This window comes from Spermophilus citellus, assembly GCF_964194105.1.
Source record: "Spermophilus citellus genome assembly, chromosome: 3".
NCBI classification, from domain to species: domain Eukaryota; kingdom Metazoa; phylum Chordata; class Mammalia; order Rodentia; family Sciuridae; genus Spermophilus; species Spermophilus citellus.
In genome coordinates this window covers 12637193-12657402 of record NC_138184.1, presented here as the reverse complement: position 1 = coordinate 12657402, position 20210 = coordinate 12637193, and the positions used below count along the sequence as shown (strand labels likewise).

General features: G+C 40.6%; 1 pseudogene across 1 annotated transcript; it reads right to left on the bottom strand.

The window, feature by feature from the left end:
* Positions 1-9095: 9095 nt before the first annotated feature.
* LOC308644064 (olfactory receptor 7A17-like) lies at positions 9096-16238 on the bottom strand (annotated as a pseudogene). Its single transcript, XR_014024400.1, has 2 exons — positions 16134-16238; positions 9096-10239 (listed from the first exon to the last, which is right to left on the bottom strand). The product of XR_014024400.1 is annotated as an olfactory receptor 7A17-like (transcript).
* Positions 16239-20210: the final 3972 nt, after the last annotated feature.

Sequence of the window (20210 nt, the reverse complement as noted above, 5' to 3'; positions counted from 1 at the left end):
TAAGCCATAGCAAGAACCTTCCTTGCAGCTTTTGCCAACAAATTCTGGTAAAGGCTTGTCTGTAAAATGTAAAAATTCTGAGGGAGTAATTAAGCACCAAACATCCTTCTGAAAACCACCCTCACTGTAGGTCAAAATATTGTTAATAAATCCTGCAGGTGTCATAACAGAACTTTTTTGTAATTGTCTTTTATCAATTTTTTGGAGTCCAATCTAAAATATACCCACTATCTTTAGACACCTTATTTTGTACTGGAAAGGTATTTACACAATGTATCCATCTAGGAAAGGTGCCAATTTCTGTTGCAGAACCATTAGGACAAGGAGGTTTTCGTGGAGGTTCTGCAAAAATGACTGGTTTGTTATGGGAAAGTCCCATTTTAATAACTGATCTAGTATAAGGTTTTAAGTCTCCATTAATAGTATGATTAATTAGTCTAGGTTTCCCAATTGCTGTGTTTTTCTCAAGTGATACTCTGAGACAGCCAGCATGTTTACCATGGGACCAACACAAAGGTAATTGGGCATCGTAGCCAGAATAATTAAATCTAGTCACATGATTGGGAGTAACATGAGTGTCTGTAAATCCTCCCCTCATATATGAATCATTAGTAAATACTGGGATGGATTCTCCAGTCCACACGACTGGGTGTACTAAAGGTGGATCTGGAAAATAGGCCCCATAAGTGTCTGCTTGACTCCCTTTTACCTGACAGCCCAGTAAGGCTATTACTGCAGCAATCATCATCATTGGAGTCTTATTTATTCCTAGGAGCTGAATCATTCATGAAGTGTGTGTTGTCAGCTTCTTCAGGTCTTCCCACGAGATCAGCTTTTCTGCTGGGTCTTTCTGGGCCATCTTCTTCCTTCTTCAAAATATCTTCCTTTTGAGGGAAGGCTTCTCTGGGTCAATTTTCAGTTGTTTGAATCTTGGTTCTATTTCCTCCATGTGTGATTGCATGTTCAGGCACCCAAATAGGATGAAAAGCACCTTCTGGAAAAATACAAGCATGACCTCGGCCCCACATAATCACTGTATCTGGACCTTTCCATTGACCAGTCTGTAAGTCCTTCCCCCAAACTCGGCCTAAAGGGCCTATTGCTGTGGAAGACATATGTCTCTCAGCTGCAATGTGACCTCCTGCATCATAATTTTAAAAAATTAAAACAAACAGAGTGTGACTGAGGTTATTTTGAGGAGTCATAATCATTTCTTTCCCCTTTTAATTTCCACAATTGCAGCTTAATAAATGAGCTCATTCCACAATGGCTTGACCTTGGGGGTTATAAGGAATAGCTGTTTTATGGTCAATCCCAATACTCTTGGAAAAATTGTTGAAAAGAGGTGCTTACATAAACCAGTGCATTATCTGTTTTAATCTCTAAAGGACATCCTAATACTGTGAAGGCAGCTAAGCAATGAGAAATGATATGCTGAGCATTTTAATTTGCATGGGCTGTAGAAAAAATAAATCTGGAATATGTGTCTACTATTCCATGGACATAACACTGTTTACCAAATTGAGGGATGTGAGTTACATTCATTTGCCATAATAGATTTGGATTTACCCCTGATGGCAGAGATGGAGTGTGTATAACACACTTGGGGCAGTAACTTACAATTTGATGAGCTTGTTCTCTGGTAATATTAATTTTTTTTATGTAAACTAGAGTCATTTTGATGATGTAAAGAATGTGAGGCTTTTGCACAATCACATGGAGACATTTGATGACAAACAGCTACCAATTTATCAATTATGTCATTACCTGAAGTCAGAGGTCCTGGAAGATTAGTATGAGCCCATATGTGGCCTATAAAACATGGGTGCTTTCACATTTGCACTGCCCTTTGTAAGTTATGAAATAATTTATTTAAATAACTCTTGTGATGATGTATACCCAATAACTGAAATTTCAATATTTTTAGTAACTCTGACTACATATAAGCTGTCAGAATAAATGTTAATAGGCTCATCTGTAAAGTAATCTAAGGCACAAATGAGAGCTTGTAGCTCTGCTCTTTAGGCAGAAGTATATGAGGTTTGCATCACCTCTGTATGAATATGACTATAAAAACCTGCTTTATCTGAACTTGAATCATAAGTGAACCATCTATAGGTTGTGCACGTACAATCTTTGGAAAAATAAATGGCATTATTAATGCAAATTGAATAATTTTATTATGAGGATAATGGCTTTCTATCTGACCAGGAAATCATAAAAAGCTATTTGCCACAAATTAGAAGCTTGAAAAAGCCAATTATCCTGTTGAACAGAAAATGGAATGATTATAATATCAGGTTTTGATCAACTAGTTGTAAAAGTCTTGGTCTGCCTTTTATTACTAATTGAGCAATAGAGTCATGAAAAGGATTTAATGTCTTCTGCAGAGAGTGGGCTAAATGAATTCACTCAACAACTCCCAATATTTGCCATATAGCTCCTGTGGGGGCATGAGCAGTTGAGAATATTAATAAATATACCAGCTCTTGAGTATTAATTCTAGTAAGCTCTGCATTCTTAATTGCAATTTCCACTTTTCTCTAAGCTGCTCTAGCCTCTATTGTTAGCTGATGATAAGTTGGAGAAGTATCTCCTTGTAATATCTGGAATAAAGGACTTAAATCAGAAGTAGTTATCTTTAAAGATGGTCTTAGCCAATATCTCCTAATAATTTTTGAGAATCATTGAGGGTATGTAACTCCTTATCTGTAAGTTTTAAGGATGAATTGTACGTCCTTCAATTACATGGCCCAAATATTGAAAAGGAGACATCTTTTGCATCTTTTGAGGCACAATGCACAAACCCATTGCTGTAAGTAAAGTCTCTAATTGGGTAAAAATTCTGAAAGTACTTCTGGATTACCATGAGCTAATAATATGTCATACATGAAATGAATAATATATGCATCAGGAAAATTATTTCTTACAGGTGTTTTTGCCTGAACCACAAATTTTTGACATAAAGTTGGACTATCATGCATTCCCTGAGGAAAAACCTTCCAGCAATATCTCTTAACTGGCTCTTTAAAATTAATTGCTGGGACACTGAAAGCAAATTTTTCACAATCCTCAGGATGTAATTTTATTGAAAAGAAGCAATCTTTCAGGTCTATTAAAATTAATCTATAATCCAAAGGAATTGCTGTGGGGGAAGGAAGTCCAGACTGTAATGATCCCATAGGCTGAATTGCATGATTTATTGCCCTTAAATCCTGTAATAACCTCCAACAACCTGATTTTTTTTCTTAATAACAAAAGTGGGGGTGTTCCAAGGACTAAGCGTTGATTCTGTATGCCTAGCTTGAAGTTGTTCCTCAACCAACATATGAAGGCCACTGAGAAATCCATATAGGCTCTTCTGTGATCCAGGTGATCTTTTCTGCTGTCTCTTGGATCAGGGAGACACTCAGGGCCCCTAATAAAAATTTTGATTTGGAGCATTTATTAATCTCTGTCAAAGAGTCTGGTTTTAAACAGATATTCATTCTGTAGATTTCTTTCACTATTCCTAGGAATAAACCCTTGATTAAATTCCTCAAATGACCTTATAGCATTTGGAGTTATCAATAATAACCCCAATTTGCTTAGTACATCCTTTCCCCATAAATTTACTGGTAAAGTAAACACATATGGCTTAAAAACTTCACTATTTCCATCTTGGTCTTTCCAGTGAAGATATGGGGCACTTTGAGCAGGCTGTGAAATCTGTCTGATTCCTTCTAAATTGGCTGGTGCTGTATGTAAAGGCCAGTTCCTTGGCCAGAATTGGGGACACAGGGCTGATCTGTTGGCATCAGTGTCAGTCACTCCTTTTGAATTTTTGTATGATTAATTTTCAGTTCCAGTAGGGGGCCCTCCTGATGCACTAATTGAGCCCAGTACACTGTCTGCTGGTTTGGGAGCTGAGGTTTTATCCAGACAATTGGCAGATTTACAGGGCAAAAGAATCAATTTAGCTATTGTATTCTCAATAGAAAGCCGGATGGCATAATCTGATTTTACAGTAACTGTTACTCAACCCTAAAATAAGTATCCACAATTCCTGGTAGTACCTCAATTGCCTGTTTTAAATTGCTACATCCCCAAATCAACCCTATATTTCCTGTAGGAAGTGGCCCAAAATCTCCAGTAGGAATTTGTTGCGGACCCTTTTCAGGTGTTAAATCAGTCACCATGGCTGGTCACAGAAGGATTCTCTGGGCTGGTTGCACCAGTAAATATGGCGGCTGTCCATGGCCAGCTGTGATGACATCAGGCCCTGCAACCTCTCTCATTTCCCCTGTTTTATCGGCCTGGGGGAGGGGCTGATGGGAAGTTTTTTGACTCCCTATTAAGCGGACGCGAAGACCCAGATGGAGCCTGTCACGTGGCCTTTCGCCCTATAATAGCGCTGATGTGAAGCAGGAAGAACCCTGGCCTTATGTTGCAGGGTGTCGCAGTCTCACTCATGCATTTCTCCCACAATTAAAACACCGCCTACGGGATTGGCATACCAGCTGCAGTTGAAATGTTTGTTTTAAGGCAACTGCAAGGGTAAAATCTTGTAATTGAGTTGGTCCAATATCTGAACACAAACAAATAAATTCTGAAATTATTTCTTTCTTTCTATGTATTTTTCTTCCTAATCTCTCCCAAGTACAAATCCCGTAAATCTTGATTGCAAAACCATGGACAAAACTCACCAACCGTGTTTAAGAATTGTGCTAGCTGGGTCCTTTTGACCTGTTTTCCCTTTTGATTAATTACAGTCTCCAAAATAGTTAATAACATGTCCTTATCTGTTGAAGCTGAATTTCCCAATATTAATCTTTAATGTCCTTGGCTTCAAACTGATACCTCCTTGACTCTACAACAATTGTCACTATCCACTAAAGTTATATAGCACGTTTCTCCACTCAACCTAGGATTTAACCTACGTGCCCCACATTCAAGGGAGCCACATTTAGTCTGAAGCCAGCACAGATGGTATGAACAGTTTATCATGAGGGAAAATCCTCAGGGAGTTTAAGTTAAAGACACAGACACAATTTTACCTTTAAACCAGCTTTGGGAAGGCTCCTAGAACCCTCAGTCCCAAGCTCCCCAGGGGATAGTGAAATTTTACTGAAGAGGCCAGCTAGAGAGAGCAAGCACACTAGGTAGATGGCTTTTATTGGGGAACAAAGAATTCTGGGGAAAATCCCATCCAATGAAAGTCAAGGGGTCAGTCTGGCAAGGTCAGGTGTGATGATTGGATCTTTGGGGCAGTAGTGAGACATGGACAAGCTCTGGAAACCAAGAAGGGTGGGGAAAGCTCTGCCACATTAAAAGTGACTGAGTGCCTCACACACAGCTGGGGAGCAAACTCAGTCACGTGCAAGGATGGTCACCCACAATCCCCAAAATAAATTTTCCTCCCAATTTTTTCTTGTCCAGTCTTTTGGTCACAGTGGTGAATAAGCTGGCTAAAACATAGGGGGTCTCTTACTTAATGTTTGTAAAAGCCCATTCTCATTGTCAGTACTATTAGGAACCTGATTCTAAATTTTCAGAAATGGGACTCAAGGTTTAAACGACCTGCCCAAATCTACAAACTGAGTATGGATGGGTTTTAAGTGGAACCCCATGAGATTTTTATAGTTCTTATGAGAGTAGGCCTGTAGTCCTCAATCAGAGATGATATTGCTTCAAAACCCATTTGGAAGTATCTTTAGAAATTTAGATTGACACATCTAGGAAGGTGCACCTGGCCCCCAGTTGGTGAGACTAGGGATGCTGCTCAACATCTGGAATTGCACAGATCATCTCCCACTGGGTTTGTGGAGCAGGGAGTTCCAGCCAGTGGCCAGGATGATAAACAGTTCCCAGTGCATAGTTACAGGTACCTGGGCAGAGAGGGCACACAACAGAGGAACTGTTTGACTGGCTCCTTGGCAAATCCCAGAAAGAGAAAGTTTCTCATTCCTACATGGCTTCCCATTTCCATGAGACTGCTGGGTTTGCCCAGAAGGAGGAAGAAACCTACAATTTAATCCAAATATTCTTTCCTTGCTGTAATATAAATTCCATCCTTCCTCCAAGCACAGGGAGCTCATGAACTCGTTCACCTTGGGTAATAATCTCTTTTCTAGCAAGCTGTGATCACCACCACAATCAAGAAAAATTGTCTCTAGGTCCTACTGGTTCTCAAACAAGATTCCCTGGTATAGCAACATCAGCATCACCTGGGAACATAATAGAAACGCATATTTTCAAACCCCCTGAGTCAAGTGCTCTGCAAGGGTGCCAGTAATCTGTGCTTTCAAAGCTCTCCAGGGTCCTGATGCATGCACAAGTTTTGAGGACCACTATGTAGTGCTTGCTTGAACCCTAAATCAATCATCCCTTCTGCACCATCCAATGGCTGGCTAATGCACTTCCCACTCAATGTCTGTAAGAATGAGGAATGACTGACCCTAGCCAGGTGTTTCAAGGGCCTGTCTGAAGCTAGATCTGCAGAGGAATGTGACAGTCCTTAGCAATTCTTCCATTCTGACTTACTCATGGTGGTATTGCACTGGCTAGCCTCTATGTCTGGTCTGTGCGGATGCTTTACTTCCACAGTTAGCACAGTTAGAGTGTTAGACCATCTCCCTGAAGTTCTCAGTCCAGAGAGGAACAACTGAATGTTATTGATCCATCACAAGACTGGCAGATACAGAGACCTACAGTTTAAATGGTACTGTGTATGTATGTGTGTGGGTGTACACACGCACACTTGTGCCCATGCATGTGTGAGTGACTTGCCCTTAGGAATTCCTATGGTCCATCATAATGTCATCAAATTGATATCAGAAAATGACTTGATAAATCTTAGGAGAGAAGATGATGTGCCAATGGTAAGGATTGCTGTCAAAACCCCATTTTATATCTCCATCCAGTAGAATAGAGGAAGGGGAAATGGAAGGAAGAATTCAGGATGGTAAAGGGGAAATGCTGGGGACTGAAGTGGAGCAAAGGATAGTTTTTTTCTTGTATAATTGTATCAAAATGGACCCCAATATGATGTTTAACTATAATGTACTTCTAAAAACATAAAATATATCTATAAAACTTTTAAAATAAAATTTTAATGAAAGCACTGCATGGCCATCAAATGGAAATAAAAGTATCCAGCGTCATAAAATAACTCAACTGGGGCTAAGATTTAGTCTTGATAGAGAGGAAAAGTAGATAATTTCCAGAGAAGACTCATCTGAGCTGAGGTATGGGGAGAGCGAGTGGGTGGTCAGGGATGGGAGGAGTTGGGGAAGTTCCCTTTCTCTGAAGCCCCACTACAGTTTCTGTCTGCACTGCATTGCCCCTCACCCCCGAAGCAGGCGAGGCAATGATAGTGGAGCATCAGGTGCCAAAAATTCTTAGTCTGGTGTTGGTGTTCTTTTCCTTCTCCAACAATTTTACACTATGTGAAAACAAGTCTTCATCACAGAATCCTGCACACCCACCCAGTCCCACAACAATACAGATACCACATACAAGAATGATAACACTCATTTCTAATTGATAGTTTTTATCAAAAACATTTACTAAGGTGATTTTTAAGTTTGACACACCTTACAAAGCATGAGATTGTGAAAAAATATGTGGAGGAAGTAGGAAAGAAAGACAAACTCAAGGAGAAAAAGGAAAGATGTCAGGGTTCCCCACTCCTGGAGAAAAGTTTATTCCTGTATTGTTAACTTTTCTCATTTATAGGTTTTAATTACATTTCGTTTGTGATCAATCGTAGATGATCATGCATGTGCAAGAAATGACACAGAGAGATCCATGCACCGTTCAGTTCCCCACAAAACTAGAGGACTTTATCACACCCATGATATCAACACTGATAACATCAAAATACAGAATTGTTCCATCACCCAAGATCCCTACTATCACCCTTTAATAGGCATGTCCAATCCTCCTTTCCTGGTGCATGAAACCTAAGAATCGCTATCTATTTAACCTTTGTATATTGTTATCACTTCAAAGATGCTATCTAGAGTATAAAAATAACCACCCAGAACAAATGGTGAGTAGACAACTACTCACCATTGATAACACCAATAATGAGTGTTATCATTCTTGTACACTGTGCCTATGTCTCTGGGGGCCTTTCTAGCCCAACACTTTGGTAGGTGTCATGAACACCAAGCTGACATAGAAGCAGGACCCTGCCTATGAGAGCAATGTCAGAGCCAGGCAGTGGAAGGATGTGTTTTTTTTATTCTATGGCACAGTGGGGTAAATACGGCTAACAATAATGCATAATATATCTCAAAATTCTTAGAAGAGAGGATTTTAATGTATTCACTATAAAGAAATGATTGTTGTTTAAAGTGATGAATATACTAACTATCTAGAGTTGACCCTTCCCTCATGTACACATGAATCAAAACAAAATACACTATAGATACACATAAAATGAGATTCACTTTAGTGGGTTCATACATGCACATAGTATAGTTTGGTCAATTTCATATTATATTAAGCTAATTTTTAAAACACCTATCAATAAATAAAAGAGAACTGCGGATGAAACGAGAAAGATTGGGGGCCAAAGTTGAGCAAATTATATTTTATATTTGTATGATTATGCTAAAATGATCCCTGATGTTATATATAACTGTAATGCACTAAAAATTATAATGCACAAATATACAGCTCATAAGTATGTAGAAATATTGTGTCAATTGAAAAATTAAATAAATTACTCTTGTAAACCACAGTGACCAGTTCTTCAAAACACTACTATGCTAAAGTCTACATTATCAAGCAGAGGAATCCAGGTCATGATATCCAAAGGAATGAGAGATACAAAAGAGAAAAACTGACCTTTGATTTACCTCGATGACAAATTGCATTAATTGCGTCCTTAGTCAACTCTACCTTTCTTCTCTGGGCACAGTAAAACTCATGACTATTTTAACAGTAAAATGAAAGAAATATTATTCAATAAACTATGCCATGGAAGAATTGCTTATTCTTAAAAGATCCTTCTTGGTCTGTGACATAAGTGGAAATTTACAAATTCTTCTGCTCCAATATTTGGAATAATTATGGAGAATCAGAACAAAAAAAAAAAACAAAACCTGATGGATTTCAGAACACAAAGCTTAATAAAGACATTTGGAAGTATAGACAGGTGGAAATGAAGTTATGAGAACTCCAGGAATCAAATGGAAGGAGAAAGTTGCACATCCACAATCTCATCAAAGAACAACAACATCTGGCTCTAGGCTTTGCTGCCTGCAGTCATGAGCACGTGCTTCTGAAGCCCTAGGACAATGGATCTTTTACACTTTCCCTCCAAAGAGCCTTAACAGGGCCCTCTTTACATCTTTATTCCTCAGACTGTAGATGAAGGGGTTCAGCATGGGGGTGACCACCGTGTACATCACTGAGGCTGTTGCACTGGAGCGTGAGCTGTGGGATACAGCAGAACTGAGGTACACACCCAGGCCTGTGCAGTAAAATAAGGAGACCACGGAGAGGTGAGACACACAGGTGGAGAAGGCTTTGTACTTGCCCTGAGCTGAAGAGATTGCATGGATGGAGGAGACTATCTTGGAGTAGGAGTAAAGAATGCCAGCGAGGGGACAAGTAGCCAAGAGCACAAGTGCAAAATTCATCACTATGTCATTAAGAAGGTTGTCAAAACAGGCAAGTTGAACCACCTGGTTAAGTTCACAGAAAAAGTGGGGGATTTCTATGTCTCTGCAGAAGGACAGTCTCAAGACCATTAAGCTTTGCAACAAGGCATGCAGGACACTCAGGATCCAGCACGCCAGAACCAGCAAACCACAGAGCCTGGAATTCATGATGGTAGTGTAGTGCAGGGGGTGACATATGGCTACAAACCTGTCATAGGCCATCACAGCCAGGAGGAAGTTATCCAACTCTACAAAAACCAAAAAAAAGTACATCTGGATGATGCAGCCTGCATAGGTAATGGCCTTGCTCTGTGTCTGGATGTTCACCAGCATCTTGGGGATGGTGGTGGAGGTGAAGCAGATGTCCACAAAGGACAGGTTGGAGAGGAAAAAGTACATGGGCGTGTGCAGGTGGGAGTCTGAGATGGTGGCCAGGATGATGAGCAGGTTCCCCAGCACAGTGACCAGGTACATGGACAGGAACAGCCCAAAGATGAAGGGCTGCAGCTCTGGGTCCTCTGAAAATCCCAGCAGAAGGAATTCTGATACTCTTGTATTGTTTCCTGGTTCCATCTGGTGGATGTGACTACCAAAAAGAGAAGAATAATGTCACTCCTCATCACACATATTATCACTACTGATATGGCTGAAATGTTACAATTTGTATTTTCTAGTAAGTAAATTAATTTCTGTTGTATCATGAATCTGGTCATTCTAGGGCAACCCTAGCGCCAATATTGTTATGAATTCCTGTCTCACTCTAAGCCTCTCCCCAGGAGTTCATGCATTTTACAGTTTTAATGAGAAATTACTTCTTACCATGGAGGAGCACATGCAGAGTGCTGGCCATGTTCCAGGCACTGTCCAGGCATCCACAACAAAATTTCCTTATCCCAATAATAGGCAAAGAATGTACGCACATAGGCAAATGACAGTCTATTGCATTTTTGAGCTCTTGATATATACCATATATAGGCATGTGTGCCCACTCACTGAAGTGTGCACATCAAACACATATGGCCCTCTGAATATCAATTGTAACTTAATAAAGTTGCTTTAAAAAGAAATAATCACATTACATGCCTGATGATGAAGCAGATATGATAAAAACAAAGGCAGATAAAATGGAGACAGCAGATAAGACGTTGTATTTAAGTGTTGCATTTAAGTAAGTGTGTGTTGCTTGGTGTTTTACCAAGGGGGTGGCCTGTGTTAAGCAGGAGCTCTAGGGCTCTAGCACTAACTCACATCCCCAACTCCTAGGACTGCTACTTTTTGTAGGTGACCAGAAGCTCAATAGAGAACGTGATGATTGAACAGAGTCCTCAGGGGATAGGGCAGGAGCCAGCAGGCCAGCAGGCAATTTTACCTGGCAGAAGGAATTACCAGTGCAAAGGCCTGAGGGAGGAGTTGTGTTTTGGGTGTCCAAGGGCATCTAGGGGCCAGGGTGAAGAGGTAAATGAGAAAGTGGAAGACTGCTCAGAGATAGTGTCAGAAGATGCTGAAGAAGGAGGGGGCCTCCCTGATGGAGCTGAATCTGCATGACACAGGGAGCTCTTCCTCCACACTGTACCCTCTTGCATATTATTAAATTCCTTCCCTAGACATCTTTTTGAGTTGAAATGGACATGCTACTTGCTACCCTTTACTGTCGAGTTGAACTACGTTCTATGACCATCACCCTGAGCCCCAGTGCCCTTCCCTAAGGCTGGCACACATGCATACACACCACTCTATCACCCCTGTGGCCTCTGACCTTCACACCACACTGTTAGGCTCCTCATGTATACAATTCAAGATCAAATCACCTTTCCCCTAAAGTAGAAATGGCAGAAAGAACATCCATTTTTTTAAGCTTCTTATGGACAAATAAACACAGGGAAAATACTGTTAAATTTTGCTAGATTACACCCTGCATTTAAAGAAACACACATATGGGGAAAGATGTCAATAGACAGGAAAGTAGTAGGATGAAATGGACATGGGGTGGAGGGGTGAGGTAATCAGCTCAGGGTCCCCGAGAGACCAACATGAGGAAACCGCTCCCTTGGTTCCAGCAGCATTCCAGCCCAGGGTCTGTCTCCTGGGTGCCCAGCAAAATAAGAAAGGAGCAGAAATAAACACATCCAAAGTCAAACTTTATGGTTTCAAAGTGATATAGAAATGATCCAAAGATAAAAGGATGAAGGGGAATAAATTAACAATTCACAAAAGGTTCCATAACAGTACAACAGAATCTTGTCATGGTTTTATATGAAAGAGGACCCCTTGTTTTTCCTGTGCCTCTTCCAGGTCTCCTTGACCAGTTGGTTTTGACCTGGTGGCTGAGCTGTTCTCTTCCTCATTTTTCTCATGTGACACCTTTTTTGTTGTTGTTTCTTTTGGGGGGCATGGATTTTAAATTTTTTTAACAAAGCCCACAGGTGCACTCTAGCCCTGGTTCTGGCCTTCAGCCAAGCAGCAGAGGTCTCCCCAGCCGTTCTCCACAAACCCATTCACATGTCATGACCCTCCTGTCCTTTTGCTCTCTTCCCATGGCTGGGGGCATTGTGTTATAACACATTTATCTCTCTGTTCTCAGTCTATGACCTGATAAAACCAGATACGGGTGAGCAGAGACTTCAGCTGCTCTGCTCACCTTTGTATTTTCACAAAAGTAATGAAGTCTATCTGCAATTACTAGAGAAAAATATAAGAAAGTAGAAGTTAGGAAATTCAAAAAATGCAAGGAGAATGCAACTAGGCTCCAGAGAACTGCTTTCAAACAGCTGTGTTCAACAAATTGAATGGAGCCTCAAGAGCTAGCAGAAATGAGGTGGCAGTGTGGCTCAGTGGTAGAGCCCTTGCCAGTATGATCAAGGGTCCAGTTCCATCCCTCACAATGCAAAAGCAAAACTAACCAAAACAAGACATAAAGCAGGAACAAGTCCAAGATATCAACATCAATTAATAATTAAATTGACAAAAGATTTGGCATATCAGAAAATAAGATGTAATGTTTCTATAATATTCTGACGGTAAATTCTTTGATATCACTTGTTGAATGAATAAAGAATTGAGTCTGAGTGTATGTCAACATTTCATATATGATAAAGTTTCGTTTCAATTTAGTAGATTTAGTATTCTGTTCAATTTAGGATTCTGTTCAATCATCACATTAATGTCTGTCTGGAGGAAAATGAAGTTGGCCCCTACCTCACATGTTAACAATCACCAAACAGGTAAAGACCTGAGTTTAAAAACACACAATTGATTTTAGATGAACAGCTAGAAATTATATTAACAATCTACAGTGAGCAAGAACCTAGTAAAGCAAGAAACTCAGATGTAAGAAGACAGATATTTACCACTAAAAAAATTTAAATGATTTTTATGGTCAAAAGTATTCCCCAAGAAGCTAATGGAGAAACAATAATTTGTAAAGATCACTCACAATACTAATACTAATACTTCAGATAACTATAAGGGGAAGTCAAAATAGCAATGAAATATACAAACATATGCTCAATGTCAGTAATAGTTTAAGAAAACATCAAGAAATATTTTTCTTCCACAACACCCAGCCTTAGAAAAGCCCCTGAAGAGCTGTTCCATTGGTTGTGGTTAGAATTTTCAAACAGAAATCTGAAGACAGCTTCAAACACCAAAAGGTCAGATATTCTGTAATTCAAGGTCTCTCCATCTCCCCATTGTAGACATTCTGGGACAAGGGATTCTTTGAGGTGGAGTCTGTCTTGTGCATTGTGGGATGGTGAGCAGTATCATGACTCCACCCCCGCGTGACAGCCAAAAATGTCTGCAAAACTTGCTCAGTGTCCCCTGGGGCATGGGGAGGGAGAAGATTGCTTCTGGTTGCAAAGCACTTGTTTGAACTTAATAGCTCCATATTTTTTTGCAACATTGAAATAATACTGAATCAATGAGAACAAATTTGAAAGTATGAGTAGCACAGCCCCATTATGAAATATTGTGCATCCTTTGAAATGCATACAATGCATTCAGTTAATCATCTGCAGGAAGTCCACAGGAATTATAGAGTGAGAACACAAGGGGGGACAAGCTACAAAAGAAAACTGCACTAAATGCAGAGAGCATTTATGATGTGCATGGGATTGTACTCACTCATTTGCATAAAAGTATACGAGCATGTGTGTATACATAATATAGCAAGAAAAACTTTAAAATAGACTGAGAACTTACAGAAGAAAATAACAGCATTGAATATAGTGCTTTTCTCCTTAAGGCATGAGTTTGTGGATTTATTTTTTTTTGTCTTAAAGGTTTATTTAATATCCCCACATCAATGTATTCATTAGGTTTTGTTTTTTTTGTTTTCTTTGGCAAGGCTGACTCTCAAGTCCAAGGCCTTGTGTATGCTAGACAAGCTCTCCACAATGGAGCTGCAACCTCAGCTGGGTTTTCTAAATTGATACATAAGACCTGTGCGTGTTAAGAGGGGTTCAGTGTGAGCATTCATTGTACGTATTCAATCGGCAACGCGCAAATCAGGATAGTGAGCATTTCCTACTCCTTAAATACTTATCAATTTTCAGTGTTGGGTATCCTCTGATTTCTTCTTTTACATTCTTTGTGAGAATATGAAATTAATCCGGGCACGATGGCACACACCTGTAATCCCAGCAGCTTGAGAGGCTGAGGTAGGAGGATTTGGGAGTTCAAAGTCAGGCTCAGCGAAACCGAGGCGCTAAGCAACTCGGTGAGATCCTGTCTCTAAATAAAATACAAAATAGAGCTGGGATGTGGCTCAGTGGGCGAGTGGCCCTGAATTCAATCCCCGGTACCCGCTCCCCCCTCAAAAAAAATAGAAGACATAATTAAAAGCTGATCTACTGTTTTGAAGTAATTTTATGTTTTTCCTATGAATATAAAATTATGGCTATAAAAATACTGAATAAGATGAGCTGCAGTCATTGTCCTGTAAACATCAAGATTTATGGCTCTTATGTAAGTGTGTGTTGGTGCCCACCAACAACCTCCTCCTGACTCTCCTCCACACTTCCTCCCCTCTACTGAGCACACATTCTACTTTTCACTATTTAATTTTTTTTTAGTTTTCTCATTTTTATTTGTGTATATTCATTGTGCATATTAATGGGACTCATGTGACTTTTCAATACCAGCATAGAGCTCACACTGATTGAAATAAAACTGAATGGAAATCTAAGACATCTAAGAGAAAAATTATGAAATATTAATGATTTAATAATATCAACCCGGGTTCCTAACTCAGGAATAAACTGCCAAAAACTCATAAATATTAAAATATGAAGGAAATCCTCTACATTGCACAGTGGTAACAATGTTGAAAGTCTGAATTGGTTTTATATAAAGGCAAGTGTATCCTAATGCACATGATATAGATAGGACGAGCTTTAATGAAATGAGAAGGAAGCTCGATGCCTTCCCAGGGAGGGCTGAAGACAACACCTCTCTGAGAAATGTACCTGATCACAAAAAGCGAAGGGTCACAATAAGCAACAACAGAAATGTGAAAACAAGTTGGAAAATACACATAAAACACGACCCACCAGCACCAGAGATGCACAAGAACTTTGAAGCAAGAACTCACAAGTAAAGAATACCAATGGCTGGGATCTTTCAGAAATAAAGAGGGAACATAATCCAACTGAAAGACTGGACTACGCAAAGTTCGTAAATTTTCACACATTCCCCAGAAATACCTCTATACACACATGAAACAAACTAAAAGGCAAACAGGGAGTGTGGGGTGAGGGCACTCCAATACTTTGTAAGAACACACTGAAAAATGGGGAAAATGCCCCTGCAGTGTCTACCCAAGTGTCTCCAGGGAGACAGTTTGCAATACAGAGGTAACTGGCTACCAACCCACACACATGTTCAGCCTCACAGATATTTGAATGATTGAAAAGTAAGGCTCTTAGGTATACCTTTACTCAGCTGTGACATATGCCTTTCCATGTGAACATCAAAGGGGGAAATAATACTTTCACCAGTGAGTTTGTGAACTTCTGTTTTAAGATGATACTTGCAAGATCCTTAATATGGATCCTTAATATGGATACACAAACATAATCAAATATTTCTAATCTTATGCACACACACATTTCAAAAATGTCTTAACCCAATTTCTTGTCCCTTCACAATTAAAGCCTATTCCTCTACTCCCTTAATTGCAAAGATCCTTGGGCCTCTGTTCTTTCTCTGGGAGCTCTGGACGCCTCCCTCATCATCTCTTCAACTTCTGTGACCTCCATTTCATGGTCAGCAGTGAACCCTGCATTAACCAGTGCAATGTTCACTCCTCAGCTAAGTGTTTTGAATCAATGCAGCCTGTGAATAAATCATCCATCAGGACAGCAGGCAGCCACAGCAGCCAGCTCCAGGTCAGCCTGGCTCTCCACTGACTTCAGCTATAGAGTCTTGTGCTCCATTCTCTCTGCTGCTCTCCTGCAGTGCCCACTGAGCTCCCAGACTCACCTGGAGACCAGCTCTGGGAGGAAGGTCTCCCTGTGGAAGTGAAAGCTCCTTCCTGGGTGGGCTTGATGGTGACTTAAGCTCTGTCCCCAGAAAACACAACAGGAAGGAGTCGAGTGCTGGGCAGACTGAAGACCTCAAAGACACCTCCATGTCCTGTCCAGCACAGGGCTGTGCACTGAGGGACCACATCTGAGCAGAGAGCGACGGCTCTTTATATGTGCTCACTAGGCTCATTTCCCTCTTGTTCCCCTGGGGGACACTGGCCTGGAAAGACAGGAAATTCTTCCTGCTGATTCTCTGTTCCCAAGAGTTCAGTTTATAAGCAGGCGAACCTAGTTTTTATTGTTTCTCCATGGAATCAACTGCCTTCCAAAGGCCCAGCCTCCAGGCACATCATCCTCCTGTAACCCAAGGTATTTTCTAAGCCTTACACTGATGAGCTCATCTTGACTGGTGCTGATTTTTCTTAAAAGCATGAACCAGTGACAGGAAAAAAAAAGCACCAGAAAATGGTCGTGCCCTCTTTAACAAGGGTAAGCATTCTGTTCCTGTGGTATAAAGCCTTGGTCACTATACTTCTTGCCTTCATGGTCCTTTCCCAAACTATCAGGAAATTCATAGTTCTTTAAAATCTTATTGTATTGGTTCTTTTTAGATATATGTGACAGTAGAATGTATTTTGGCATATAATCCATGCATGCAGTATAACTTATTCTAATTAGGATCCTATTCTTGTGGCTGGTGCTGAAGAGGGGAAGAAAGAAGTCCATTGGATTAAAAAAAAAGGAAGGAAGGGAAGGAATGAGAAGGAAATAAGAAGGACAGTAGAAATAATAAAACAAAGCTTTCCTGTCCTTGTATTTGAATACAAAACCAGGGTAACTCCACATCATGTACAATGACAAGAATATGAAATTGATAGTTTTAACACATGTTAAAGGCTCCCATTCAGTGCCTCGTTTTGAAATATTTATTAAGAACAGATGCACTAAGTTTTTACTGTGCTCCATAATCTGAGATGAGCATCTGATAAGGATTGTGCATCTCACATTTAGTGAAGTCTATTCCATGAAGTCTATTTTGTGCAGTGACACCACTGTGAACTCCATCTTCACTGCAGAAACTGGGCTGAAAAAAATGTGACTACATTAAGGAGACATGGGACCTTCATTTGAATTCTGTCATGATGCTTCTGCTTCTCAAAATATGGGCCTCTAGATTTCAACTACATATATGTTTCCCCTGGGGTTATTTGGCAATGACTGCAAGGTGGTAGTAAACACCCAGGATAGCTCCCAACACAAATAATCACCCTGCCCCCACGTGTCAGCAGTGAGGAGTTGCTCAAAACCAACTCAAGACCAACTCACTATGTATGAGAATTACCAGGGATATGAATCCCAGTGCAAATTTTGAAGTCATAGGTCTCCTGAAACTCTCTATTCTAACAAGGTCCAGAGTGGTCCTGGTTCTGAAGGTCCTGGTCCATGGACCTGATTTTGAATAGTAGGACTGAGATGCTCTGTGGAGTCTGGTGTAGGTAGTTTTACATCTTCTCCTCCCAAATTGTCTTTGAATGTGATTCTGAATTGAAGTGTATTCACTCACTCTACAGACTGTAATGATCCCTTTGTTCTGTTATTATTATATATTCTTTCGTATTAGTGGGGAGTGAAGCCAGAAGTGACCTACCAGGGGGCTACACGACTGGACCTTTTATTTGTTTCTTTGTTTATTTTGAGCCATGATCTCCCTAACTTGCCCAGCCTCAGTCTCCAAGTCACAAAGATTAATGTCATGCACCACAATTGCCAGACAATAATCCCATACAAGGGCTCTTAAGTGACAACTAATGTGATTCTGAAAAAGACATTTTAGTAGGCAGAACAATGATCTCTTAACGATGTCCAGAAACTAATAAAAAGAAACTTTGAATATGTTGCATTCAAAATTCTTTCCCCTTTTTAATGATGTATTATTAGTACATTAGAGTGATATATATTACAGTGGTGCTCATTTTGACATGCACATCTACACAGAATATAATATGCTCCATCTCCGTCCCCAGGACTTCCCCTTTCCCTGCTCTCCTCCCTCCCCTATCCCCCTTCCTGTACCCCACTGGTCTTTACCCATTTATTTATCATGTTTTTAGTTGGCACCTTATACATAAACATGAAGCTGGAACTCGCTGCAGTGTGTCCATGTGTGTACATGACACACTGGGGTCTATCTCACTCTGCAGTCCCCCCTTTCCCCATCCCTCCTCCCTCCACCTCCAGCTCCTTCCTTGACACCACTGTTCTCCCTTCTAGTTTCAACAGATTCCCTTTCTATTCCTCATTTCTCTCTAGCTTCCACATGGGAGAGAGAACGTTTGACCCTTGATGCTCTGAGCCTGGCTTGTTTCATTTAGAACCATGTTCTCCAGGTCCATCCACTTACCAGCTAAGTCCATGATTTAATTTCTCTTTATGACTGAGTAAAACTCCATTATATGTATATACCATATTTTCTTTATCCATTTACTGTTGAATTTTTAAAACCTTAATAACTTGTAACAAAATACATTAAATTACTAAAGACAAATGTTCAAGAAAAGTAGTTAAAATGCTGACACACACAGGAACAATAATGCAAAACAGAGAAACTGTGGCCTCAGATTTCACTCAAGTACAAATTTCAAAAATTTTCTCAGTTTCCCAGTGCTGCTGTTTCCATGAATGTAGTAAAAGACATGAGGATTTTATCAATGAAACAGAAAGGAACCTAAATCAATACAAGATATGTCAGGTGGGAAGAAATTATTTGTAAGAAACCTTGGCTCTCTGTGACATTAATGTTTCCTGTTTGGAAGAAAAGGTGAGAGGACAAAGTGCAAAACCTGTTGCCTGTCAGAGAAAGCACGAAGCTGGGTAAAGAGAGATGGTTACATTGCACAGAGGTCAAAACCAGAATCATGAGAGCTCCAGGAGGTAAACTGAATGAAAGGGTGTCACATTCACAATCAGATCAAAGATCTGCAACTCTGGCTCTGAGGCTTTGCTGCCTGCAGTCCTAGGCATGTGCTCCTGAACCCCAGGACAAGAGTCTTTCATAATTTCCCTCCAGAGAGCCTTAACAGGGCTCCCTTGACATATTATTCTTCAGACTATAGATGAAGGGGTTCAGCATGGGGGTGACCATATGCATAATTCCTGTGTACATCACAGAGGCTGTTGCACTGGAGGGTAAGCTCTGAGCTGCAGCGGAACTGAGGTACACACCAAAGCTTGTGCCATGAAATAAGGAGACCATGGAGAGGTGACACGCACAGGTGGAGAAGGCTGCCCTTAGCTGATGAGATTGCATGGATGGAGGACAGGATCTTGGAGTAGGAGTACAGGATGCCAGCCAAGGGACCACCTTCCGGCAGCACAGTTATAAGATATCTCACCAAATCATTAAGAAATGTGTCAGAGTAGGCAAGTTGAACCACCTGGTTAAGTTCACAGAAAAAGTGGGGGATTTCTATGTTTCTGCAGAAAGACCATCTCAAGACCATTAAGCTTTGTAACAGGGCATGCAGGACACTCAGGATCCAGCACACTAGAACCAGCAAACCACAAAGCCTGGAATTCATGACAGTGTAGTGCAGCGGGTGGCAGATGGCCACATACCTATCATAGGCCATCACAGCCAGTAGGAAGTTGTACAACTCTACAAAAATGAAAAAAAAGCACATCTGGGTGATGCAGCATGCATAGGTAAGGCCTTGCTCTGTGTCTGGATTTTCACCAGCATCTTGGGGATGGAGGTGGAGATGAAGCAAATGTCCACAAAGCACAGGTTGGAGAGGAAGAAGTACATGGGCATGTGCGGGTGGGAGTCTGAGATGGTGGCCAGGATGATGAGCAGGTTCCCCAGCACAGTGACCAGGTACATGGAAAGGAAAAGGCCAAAGATGAGGGGCTGAAGTTCTGGGTCCTCTGAAAATTCCAGCAAATGAAATTCTGATATTCTTGTATAAGTCCCTGGTTCCATGTGGCAGATATAACTACCAAGAAAAAAAACAAATAACATGACTTCTTTTTACAC